Below are 12,089 nucleotides of genomic sequence, written 5' to 3'. Positions count from 1 at the left end.
AAGATCACAATCTGTCTTAGTTGGTAGCAGAATGCTGATCATTGGAACTCCTCGGGGCTGTGTGCTCAACCTGATCCTGTTCAAGCTACTGACCCGTGACTGCATTGCCAAATCCATCTCCAAAAGTGTCATCGAATTTTCAGGTGACATGATAGTAGCTGGCTTCATCAGGAACAATGATGAGTCGCACTACAGAGAAGAGGAAGAAAATCTCATGACAGGGTGTGAGAGTAATAACCTTAGTCTCAAAGTGGACAAGACAAAGGAGTTCATTATGGACTTAAGGAGGACAAGGAATGACCACCCTCCATTACACATCAACAACTCCATAGTGCAGAGAGTAGAGAGCACCAAGTTCCATGGCGTCCACTTAACTAGTGTCCATTCGTGGACACACAACTTCTCACTTGTCAGAAAGGCACAACAGTGACAGCACTTCCTGAGAAGACTGAGGTGGGCAAGACTACCAGCCACCATCATTATCAAGCTTTTATAGGGACTCTATTGATAGCACGGCAGAGTGTAACAGTTGCTGCAGAGAAATGGTTCGCAGAACAATCCACAGGATCATAGAGTGGCAGAGAGGATCACTGGATTCTCCCTCCCCCACCAATCCCTTTCCATTGACATGATCTACCGGGATCATTGTCTTTAGAGGGTACTTTTCACCCCGCACACAGCATCTTTCAGCTGCTCTCAAAAGGAAAGAGATGCAGAAGTATCAGAACCGGCAACCACCAAGCTGAGAAACAGGGAGTGAGAAATCTGAACGACCAAAGGAATTGCTCACACTAACCAAATCATATTAACAAAAGAATATTTATTTATTTATATACATAAATGGTTGTTCTTCATATGTATTGTTTGACTGCATGTGTGCTATGTCTGATGGTGTATCTGGGTGTTTTGCACTGAGGGCCGGAGAACGCTCTTTCGTCGGGTTGTACTTGTGCAACCAGATGATAATAATCTTGACTTGATATTTGAGGAATTGTGAACAAAGCCAGATATGTAGGAGTATAAGCAAATAATCTCAGAACCTGAGAGGAGTAAAACATGAAAGTTGGCAGACGCAGTGATTGTGGTAAAAACACAATGCTGGAGAAACTGAGCAGATCACACAACATACTTTACACCCCAAAGATACAGATACATAACCAATGTTTCAGTCCTGAGCCCTTTATCAAGGCAAGAATAAAATGTAGACAAGCTTCTGAATAAAATGGTAAGCGGGTCAGAGTTAGGTGCACAGGCCCACAGGCAGGAGGTAATAGTGGTTAAGGGAGGGAGAGTACTAGAGCAAATAGAGAGGGAGAATAGCTTTCTGAATGGAGAGGCAAGGGGTTGGAGAGCTGGACGAAAGGAGACAGAGGAAATGGGATCAAGGTAGAATGGGGAGTGAACGTACTTTCTAATATTTTAGGCCAGTTATAGTTCTCCCAGCTGAGGCCCAGAATGTTGAGCATTTAACCCCACACTCTTGAAACACGAGCTCAAAAATCCAGACTGGTGCAAATATGTAACATATGAAACATTGAAGATACCAATTTTCACAGAGGATGTTAAACTAAGTCATCTACTCATTGAGATGGAGGTAAAGAATGCCATCATATTATCTTGCAGAAATGCCAGGAACTTAATTGCTTGCTTTAGCACATTTTTGTTCCTCAATTTGCATCACTAAATCACATTATCTATTGAAGAAACATCTTCACTGCACTTTGATACATTCAATCATCAACTATTCATGGAATCATGCACTGTATAAAAATTGGTTGCTGCAGTTCCCTGTATAAATGGTGACCAGATTTCATAAGGACTTGGTTGGTTATAAAGCATTTCAGGGCACATTGACAAGCTGTATAAATACGTGTCTGGCTTTCATTTCTACCAACTATGCAGTTTGTTCATTGATTTGGAATTGGCAAAGGGCTCATTATTGTGCATGTTGTGAATGTTTCTTTTCCTCAGAGTACTGCTAATTGAGTTTCATTCACTGGAATCTTTTTTTTCATTCAATGTGTCCCAGTAGTTCTTTACTGAGCTACCAGTTCAAGTAAAACTTAAGATGCACCTTTCTTAGAGAACCATAGTTCACAGGACAAAGTCAAACTATCTGAAGCTATTCAGAAACAAACCAGCCAATTATATATTTTTCTGCATTTATAAGTTTAAATCTGAAAAATGCAAAGTACTGATTTAATTTTTTTTCATAATTATATGGTGATTGTGATAATGAATGTTGTCAAAGGTTTTCATTAATTTCTTATAAAATCAAAAGATAAGTTTGAAACCCCACTAAACATTATGCAGCCACCTAAGGAGTAGTTTATGTGACCGTTTAATCAATTAGCATTTCTCTCATTTATTTTACAATGGGATAAGTTAAGCCTTCTCTTGATCTTAACTTTGATAAATGTGTACTTTTGAACTTAAGCATTATTCATTTATTTAACCTTTCCCTGCTGTAATGTGAATGAACCACAAACATATGCCACGCAATGTCAAAGAACTGCTTTGACTTATGTACAGCAAATTATATTTCAAAATCTGAGATCCAGGGAATACAGTGTAATTTGAACGTTTCTGCATTGGTGTATGGAAACATTATTACTGTTCAAAATAAACCAATAGCGAATACAATTTGACAGTTGGGGCTATACAAACTATTTTGCACATGAAGATGGTGATGGTGAACACTAAATCTTTTCATTTGAAGCATGCTTTCTTTGGGAAACAGTTCAAATTCTGCCAGCTTCACTGTCAGAATTACATCCTTTGATCAGCAGACAGCATTCTTAAAGTGCTAAGAGTTTCATACATGTTCCCATGATCAAAGACAGCTGTTAGTGTTACCTGCCAAAAGAACGGGTAGATTTGGGAAATGGAGCAGTAAAAATTGACCTGATATTGTTCTTGCTTGTGCTTGACTTTGTTATTGAACTGTAGACATTGCTGTAACAAAATACACGAGATTATCATTGAGGTGTTCCACGACACTAAGGCTGTTGCCATCGTTTTCTGCTCTCCAGTAAAGGCACATTTTCAATAATGTGGCATTCTTTGGACACGCCTTACGGTGTTAGGATTCAAAACTTTATGTTCCCTGAAACTTTTTCGGCAGTAAACTAGAAGAAAAATGAAGTCACCTCTGATGAGAGCTCAGAGAAGCCACAGGAGAGGAGAAAGAAGGGGAAACTGCTGTTTCGATGCAAATAGGTGTAAACAGTACCACATGGCTGCATCTGAAGGCTATTTACTCCCATTATTTGGGATATTCATATGGTGAATGAAGTGTAAAATCCTGGTTCACTAGCTTAGTGTGTACCCTTTGCTGATTTAAAGTGCTGCAGTAACCGTTAACCTCGCAGCTGTTTCAGATCCCCTGATAATAAAGCTGCTCAACCACGCAGATCAATGACTGCACGGAGCTGGGGAAGTACAGTGGTGCAGTTAGTAGAACTGCTGCCTCACAACTCCAGTGACATGGGTTTACTCTTAATCTCTGGTGTGTAAAACCCCTAGTATCTTGCACCTCTGGGCATTAGTAGATGCCAGATAAGAATATCTTCCGGTTGCTTGAGACAATGCTGAACTCATATAGCTGCATTAAGAATAAACAGTTTAAAATACAAAATATACTGTATTGTACTTACACTGAACAAACTATACAAACCTTAAAGCTTTTTATTTTATTTTCAGTCACATTCTTTGAATACATTTAACCGTCACGGCATCTGCAGGTTCCTCCCCCTCGATGGAGCTGCCCAAAAGATAAACAATAACATTATAGATAATTAACACCGCCTCCCCCAAGTTTACAGATTAAGCCACTGACTGGGGTGACTCTTTCTAATCAGGGATAAGGAGACACTTTAAGAGAGTCACCCCAACGGTGAGTGGCATCAACCAGTTCTTCATCCTGGACAACACCACTTTATTCAGGCACAATTTTATTCATACTTTATTTAAACACCTGCTACAAGTAAAGCACGGGCATGACATTCCATTGGCTGTTCTTTGAAGAAGGGCTCAGACCTGAAATGTCAGCAATATATCTTTGTGTCCATTGGATGCTGAAAGATTGGGTGAGTTCCTCTAGCATTTGCATGTGTTTTTACTCTCCTGTCTGAATATCTGCTCCCATCTTCACCAAAGTGTTATTGTAACAAATGTGTTACTTCTACATTTTTATACTTAAGTAGTTTTACCTATTATATTTATTTTAATTTAAAAAGTTACTTTCCTCGATTACGTTTTTTCTTTTGCCGGTGGTTGAGACTGCTGGTTGCTTGAATTCCAAGTACCAGGGTTTTACTGTATCTAGAGTCAGCATGTTCCTCCCGTGAGGCTCGACAGGATTAATTGTTCTCTGTTATTCAACTCTAAAATGTAGATGAAAGTAGAATTTGGAGGGGTTAATGAGACACGTCTCTTGTGCTTGTCAGAGGGTAGGTCACTTGTTGGTAGTTTTACAGCAAGTTAGTTGGATTTTTGTTTTAAGTCTCTACCAAGAGACTTGAATCCACTATTTTCTGACTCAAAGTTTGTTGCATTTTCCACTGAGCCATGGCAGGCAACAGAAATATTAGCATAAGAGAAATCAACAAACAAGAGGCAAGAGACTGGTCTGTGCTTGTTTGAGGCAGAATATTATTTCACAGCCTATTTTTCACTTATAATTCAAGGAGGTTCCGAAGCAACAAACAAGTCAATATTTTCACAGTAGAGAAGGAGGAGGCATTAGAAGGGAAATCTCTTTCACTTAAAGTGACTTGCAAGTCCTTGGGGAAAATTTGCCTTTTTTTTAAACCATATGGTAAATAGATGGAATAACATGAAAGGATAACAGCAAGTGACATGTAACATTCCTCTATTCTGTATCAGGCAAGTCTTGGGATCCTTTGGTTCTTTTGAGAAGAATGATCCAACCAGCAATAATGATCCTGTCCACATGGCAGAATGTGTTCTTACCATGAACAACTTTTTTTGATAACTGTCACTTTCTACAAATCAAGGGTGCAGCCATGGGCCCCAGCTGCACCTTTCTTCTCATTGGCTACCTGGAATGGTCCTCATTTCAAACCTTTTCTGGTTCGGCTTCCCTTTAAGTCTTTCTCCTCTATATTGACGAAAGTATTGTTGGTGGAGAATTTGTCAATTTTATTGTGTTCTCTATGAGCTTCCTCTCTGCCCCCAAATTCATGCGGACCATTTCTGACACCTCTGTCTACATCTCAGGAGGCAGACATTTTACAGCTACCTAGGCAACACCTCTTTCCCCCTTATCTTTTGGATGGAACCATTCTCCTCCCCCCAACACATCCACCCCATACCTTTTGGATGGAACCATGCTCCTCCCCCCAACACATCCCCCCTTACCTTCTGTGTTGATATAATCACAACACTGGGCTGCATCCCCACCAGCCTACTGCGGGGGAGGTTGGTGACCTCCATACCTGCAGTAAAACCACCTGGGAGGCTGACTCCACCTGGCCGGCTATCAATCATCAACCTGTATATAGACTTGAACCGGCTCCTCATGGGCCAGTCACACGTGGAGCCATCAGGATTACTACTGGTGTATAACAGAGTTTAAGTTGATTAAAGCCTTTAGTGCAGTCTTTTCTGTTTTATGCCTGCTTGTTGCACCACAATTTAATTCACTTAAAATTTCAAGACAATGGAGAAGTTCCTCACCATCGGGTCTGGAAATTGACCCCCAACACCTAGATACCTCAGAATGCTTCGAGATCTGGAAGCATGCTATTGAGGCAATCATCCAGACATAGGCTGAGGTGATTAACACGAACCAAAAGAAACTCATGGTACTGAGCACAAAACTGGGCCCCTGTGCTTTCCAGGCCATCAGAGACTGCTCGGTCTATGAACCTCTGATGGCCAACCTGGAAAGCATGTACAGGCCCCCTACAAACATGCTATAAGTCTGGTACCTGCTCAGCATCATGGTGCAGCAGCCAGGTGAGATGGCAGTCACCTAACGTGAGCTAGCTCGCCCGTGCCTGACCAAGACCAGGCCAACCAAAGATGAGATGGAGCAACTCATCCAAGATGCCCACGTGCGAGTGTTTTGATAAGGGCCACGTGGCAGAGACTCCAGTAAGAAAATACTGTCACCCTTACCAGAATTCACACTCTGAAAGCTGCAGCCCACCATGAAGAAGTTTTCAATGCCCAACTCCCCAAATCTCCAGCCTGACCAATGCTGACGACTGAGGGCCCCTACGGGGAGGAGACGATCACCGCTGCCAATGCAACCTGCCACTGCAAGTACTGTGGGTCCTGGTGTGGGTTGAACAGATGCTCCCCAAAGAGCTGCCCAGCGAGGAACTTGCATTGGTCCTGATGCATTAAGAAAGGCCACCTCACTAAAGTGTGCCTCTCCAGACCCATCAGGAGCACTGAGGCCCTCCACAATCAGCGGGGAGCACCTCCGGCCACCACCACCACATGCAAAGACCAGGCAATCCCATTACCAGGCCCGCCACTTGTGCCCGCAACGCCGACATAACTTCCAGTCTGGCCACCCGTCCGCACCACGGCAGTGTGCTCAGCACAGGTGCCGCCATCTTCCTCCACCAGACTTCTGCCCACACCAAAGATGTCACGTCCACCCACACCAATGACATCACTTCCAGCTTCACTTCCAGTCAGGTCACCAATTCCAGGCGCCGCCATCATGGACCAGCCAGCTCCCAACCGCGCCAACTCACTCACCTCACCGATGGGATGACATAGTCAACATGCAGGATCGCGTACCCGATGTATCCCATACCCCAGAGCAAAGCCACTGGCCACTATTCGCCGCAACCATTAGGGAGCAGTGACACAGACCCCAAGATGGTCCTAGCATTGACCACGCTAAAGAAGGGCATTCCCCATGGACTCAGGGACTCGATGATGGACATTGCTGTCAATGGGAAGGTAACAAAATGCCTGTTTGATAGCAGCAGTGCTGAGAGCTTTGTGCACCCGAACATGGCCTGGATGCTGAAATTAAAGGTATACCCCACTAACTTCTCGATCGCCTTCGCTTCCCAGGACCATGTGCTCTCAGACTCTGCTCAGCAGATCTAGCAGTGGGTGGAGAAACATATCAAGGGCTCAGGCTCCTGGTCATGCCCCAGCTCTGTGCTCCAGTCATCTCCAAAGTCTCACCCTCACCTTCAGTGGCCCACTCTGTTCACACACCATCCACAGCACAAACCCTAGTGATGCTCCCAGTCCACCGGCAGCCACTCCATCTTACGGATGCCACCTCCATCCATCTTCAACTATCTTATGCCAGATTGTAGGCTTATAGCTGCCAAGAGCAGGTGCTATTTTGCAGTCGACAGAACCTTTATCAAGGCAGAGGTGTGACGGCTTCTGGCAGCAGGTGTCATAGAGCCCAGAACCACTCCCTGGAGAGTCCAGGTCATGGTTGTAAAAGGGGGCAGCAAACTGAGGGTGGTCATCAACAATAGCCAGACTATCAACCGGTACACCCAGTTGGATGCCTACCCCCTACCCTGAATAGCCGACATGGTCAGCGAGATTGCCCACTATTAGGTCTGCTCCACGATTGACTTAAAGTTGGCCTACCACCAAGTCTCCATCTATGCCTGAGATAAACCTTATACTGCCTTTGAGGCAGATGAGTGCCTCTAAAGTTCTGCTGGGTTCCATTTGGGACCACAAATGGGGTCTCCATGTTCCAGCGGAAGATCAGCACAATCTAAGAATGACCTTCCCATACTTGGACAATGTCACCATCTGTGGCCATGACCAGCAGGACCAAAATAACAACCAGGAGAGATTTCTCCAGATGGCTGAGGAGCTGAACCTCACTAACAATAAAGGGAAATGCATGTTGCACCACCCGTCTCGCCATCCTAGGGTACATCATGGAAAATGGTGTCATCGGTCCTGACCTGAACGCTTGTGCCCCCTAATGGAACTGCCCCTTCCTCTCATGCTCAAGCCCTCCGCAGGTGCCTAGGGCTCTTCACTTACTCCCAGTGGCACCCCCTCTTCTTGGACAAGGTCTGCTCACTGGCCCAAGCCATGACCTTTACCCTCCCCCCCCCGAGGTGAAAGCGGCATTCGCCCACATCAGACAAGACATCGCCAATACCACAATGCATGCTGTGGACAAGGAAACCCCATTCCAGATGGAGTACGATGCCTATGATGTTGCCCTCGCGGCTGCCCTCAACCAACGGGGCTGACCCATGGCCTTCTTCTCCAGGACCTTCCACATTTCCAAGCTTGGACACTCTGCCATTGAAAAGAAGGCCCAGGCAATCATGGAAGCAGTCTGCCACTGGCTTCTCTGCCTGGCAGGCAGAATATTCACCCTTCTCACTGACCAAAGGGCAGTGGCATTCGTGTTCAGCACCACCCACAGGGATAAGATCAAGAATGATGAGATCTGGCGCTGGAGAGTTGAGCTGGCCCCATTTAACTATGACACCCAGGACAGACCAGGGAGGTTCAATGACTCCCCGACGACCTATGCCAGATCTGTGCCAGTGTGCAGTCTGGCCAACTGCAGGCACTGCACAACACCCTTTGCCACCTGGGCGCCATGTGCTTGTATCATTTTATTAAGTCCCGGAACCTCACCGGACAAGAAGTCCGAACCGTGACCAAATCATGCAAGGTCTGTGCGGAGTATAAACCATGCTTCTTCCGCCCGCCACAGGCCTATGTCGTCAAGGCCACTCAGCCCTGTGAGCATCTCAGTGTCGATTACAAGGGCCACCTGCCATCCACAAACAAGAACGTCTACTCCCGTTTTCCCTTCGCCATCCCTTGCCCTGACACCTCCACCACCTCCGTTATCAGAACAATGACACAGATCTTTATCATTTTTCCATACCCGGCACTCATCCACAGTTATTGGGATCTGGCTTCATGAGTAAGGAGCTTCACCAGTACCTGTTAGCATGAGGCATTGCAGCTAGTTACATGACTAGCTACAACCCCAGGAGCAACAGGCAGGTGTCGTGTGAAGACGAGGTGATCTGGAAGACGTCCTCCTGGCCCTGAGGTCCAAAGGCTGGTCCATCAACTACTGGCAAGAAGCCCTCCATGCCATATGGTCGCTCTAATGCATGGCTACCAATCAGACCTCTCACGAACGCCTTTCCTCGTTCCCTAGGAAATCAGCGACTGGCGTCTAACATGGCTAACGTCTCTGGGATCGATGCTCCTCCGCAAGCACGTGCGGACCCAAACCTCTGACCCCCGGTTGAGCAGGTGCTCCTTCTCCATTTGAACCCGAACTATGCCTACATCAGGTATCCCAATGGACAGCATCTCAACCAGGGATCTGGCACCAGTAGGGGCCCTGCTCCGCCCACCACTAGAACCCTGCCCAACCTCCCCTCTTCGATACCTTTAGCTCACTCAGGATTCACCGGGAGCCTAGCTCCTTCCCCTACCTTTCCAGAGGGCCCTATTCCTCACGGACCAGTCCCACACATACACCCCCTAACTGCCAGACACTGCCGGTTGCCCCGGCTACCCTGAACCCAGCCGACCCTCAGGCAACCTCGCCCTTGCTAACAATTGACCAGGAGCTGATCTTGCAACAGTCACAGAGGCACAGATGGCTGCTGGACCACCTGAATTTGTATATACTACCAGGCACCGAGACAACCCCCACCACCACTGGACTTATTTTAAGAAAGGGGTGAATGTGGTGATACAACCACAGCACTGGGCCGCGTGCCCACCAGTCTACTGCAGGGGGTGACCTCTATACCTGCAGAAATACCACCTAGGAGGCAGACTCTACCTGGCTGGCTGTCAATCATCGACCTGTATATAGATGAGCCGGCCCCTCTTGGGTCCATGAAGCCATCGAGATTACTACTGGTATACAACAGAGTTTAAGTGGATTAAAGCCTACAGTAGTCTTTTCTGTGTTTTGTGTCTGCTTGCTGCATCACAGCACACAGCACCTTTTTGTTCAGAACCATGCTCCTCCCACCACACTTTAGCCCCCCCCCCACATACCTTTTTGTTTGGACACCTGCCAACATTTTTCCATACCTTCATGAAGGGCTCAAGCCCAAAACATCAGTTCTGTATCTTTAGCTTTGCTATATCAAGGACAGTGTTTGACCTGCTGAGTTTCACAGTATTATGTTTTTACTTCGACCATGATGTCCATGAAGAACAATGTGCTCTATTTTGAGTCTGGCAGGATCAAGGAAACTCTACCTCTGTTCTAACTGGGGGGAGGCAGGGTGCGGTGATACAACCACTACACTGGCCACACTCCTCCCAGCATACTGCAGAGGAAAACCACTGTACCTGCAGGTCGGTAACCTGGGAGGCTGGCCTCACCTCTGGATATCAATCACCACCCCATTTAAAGACTTGAGCTGGCCTCTTTGGAGAGCCAGACGCGAGGATCCAGCAAAGGTACTGAGATTCATGTGTACAAGTTTAAGCTAATTAAAGCGTGTTGTACAGTATGTGGACTTAGTGTCAGAATTATTTGCACAGCAGCGCTCACACAGGGTGGGAGCACAAGTGTGGGAAATGGAATAGATGTGGGAGAGGGCTCTGTCAACCACAGTAGAGGGGAAGCCATTTTCCTTAAAAAAAAAGGATATTTCTGTTGTCCTGGAGTTGAAAGCCAAATCGCGAGAACAGATGCAGCAGAGATGGAGAAATAGAGAGAATGGGGTGGCATCCTTGCAAGAGACAGGATGGGACGAGCTAAGTAGCTGAGGGAGTTTGTGTGTAAACAGCGAAGCAGAACATCTAGAGCAGACTCAGGTTTCCTTACAACATAATGGTATACACATTGAATTTTTCCACTTCTGGTAACTTTCACTCCTTCAACTCCTTTCTCTCTCCCGATTCACCCAAGTCCTGCCTTCTGCTACCTATCACCAACACAGTCCACCTTCTGGATCTCCTTTCCCCCTTCTGCCATGCCCAATTGGCTCCATTGCCCTTATCTGGTTCCACTTAGAAAATCATCACATCCTTTACTTAGCAAATTCCAGCACCTTCCATTTATCACCTTCTAGCCTCTCTCTCTTCCTTTCACCCACCAGGAGCTATATACCAAAACTAGCCCTCCCTCAAACCCCTTTCCTATCTGATCCATCTGCCCATTATCTGGTTCCACCCATCACCTGCTTGTATGAACTTGGTCTCCAACCAAAGATGGATTAAAAATTTAAGGATAATGATCATTTTAAATAGTTAAAGAAGTGATCATTTCTGAACAACTTCTTTAACCCTGAAAAATACAGGCCCAAATATCTCAAAACGGTTTAATAAAATATTTTGTTTCTTTTTTTGTTCTTTTCTTAGTTATTACCTCTCATTTCAAGTCTGAGTGACAATTACTATTTTGATGCTATTCACTAATTTAATGTTAATTATGTTACTGTTCTTCTTACTTTGTCTTCTTTAGGCGCAGTGGCAATTCATCAATTTGATTGTTGGAAAACACCTCTGCTGTTTATATTCAAAGATTGCCCAGGTTCACTGCAAAGGTTCAGTTGCCTAATTGTTAGATATCTGAGTGTCACTCTATGTGCAGTGACTGGCAAAACCCTCATTATGATGAGGATTAACACGAGCAAACTCAATGAACAGATTATGGACTTCAGGAGGGGGAATGATGGAATGAGCAGGTGACCTGATTCAAACAGCCAGAAAGTGTTTAACTGGCCATTGGAGCAAGCAGACAAATGATTGGTGGAGGAGTGAGCAGGTGACCCATTTCAAACAGCCGGAAAGTGTTTAACAGGCCATTGGAGCAAGCAGACAGATGATTGGTGGAGGAGTGAGCAGGTGATCCATTTCAAACAGCCAGAAAGTGTTTAACAGGCCATTGGAGCAAGCAGACAGATGATTGGTGGAGGAGTGAGCAGGTGACCCATTTCAAACAGCCAGAAAGTGTTTCGCTGGCCATTGGAGCAGGCAGACAGATGATTGGTGGAGGAATGAGCAGGTGACCCATTTCAAACAGCCAGAAAGTGTTTAACAGGCCATTGGAGGAAGCAGACAGATGATTGGTGGAGGAGTGAGCAGGTGACCTGTTTCAAACAGCC

The 12,089-nt window shown here is 45.7% G+C and overlaps 1 long non-coding RNA gene across 1 annotated transcript; it reads right to left on the bottom strand.

Annotated features, from left to right (window-relative positions):
• Positions 1 to 2,303: 2,303 nt before the first annotated feature.
• LOC138760003 (uncharacterized) lies at positions 2,304 to 11,670 on the bottom strand. The gene is made up of 3 exons (XR_011355317.1): positions 11,433 to 11,670; positions 3,677 to 3,763; positions 2,304 to 2,955 (listed from the first exon to the last, which is right to left on the bottom strand). It is a non-coding gene; the product is annotated as an uncharacterized lncRNA (long non-coding RNA).
• Positions 11,671 to 12,089: the final 419 nt, after the last annotated feature.

Source organism: Narcine bancroftii, chromosome 4, assembly GCF_036971445.1.
Source record: "Narcine bancroftii isolate sNarBan1 chromosome 4, sNarBan1.hap1, whole genome shotgun sequence".
Classification (NCBI taxonomy): domain Eukaryota; kingdom Metazoa; phylum Chordata; class Chondrichthyes; order Torpediniformes; family Narcinidae; genus Narcine; species Narcine bancroftii.
The sequence above is the reverse complement of the archived record's forward strand: the minus strand, read 5'-3'. Positions and strand labels throughout refer to the sequence as shown.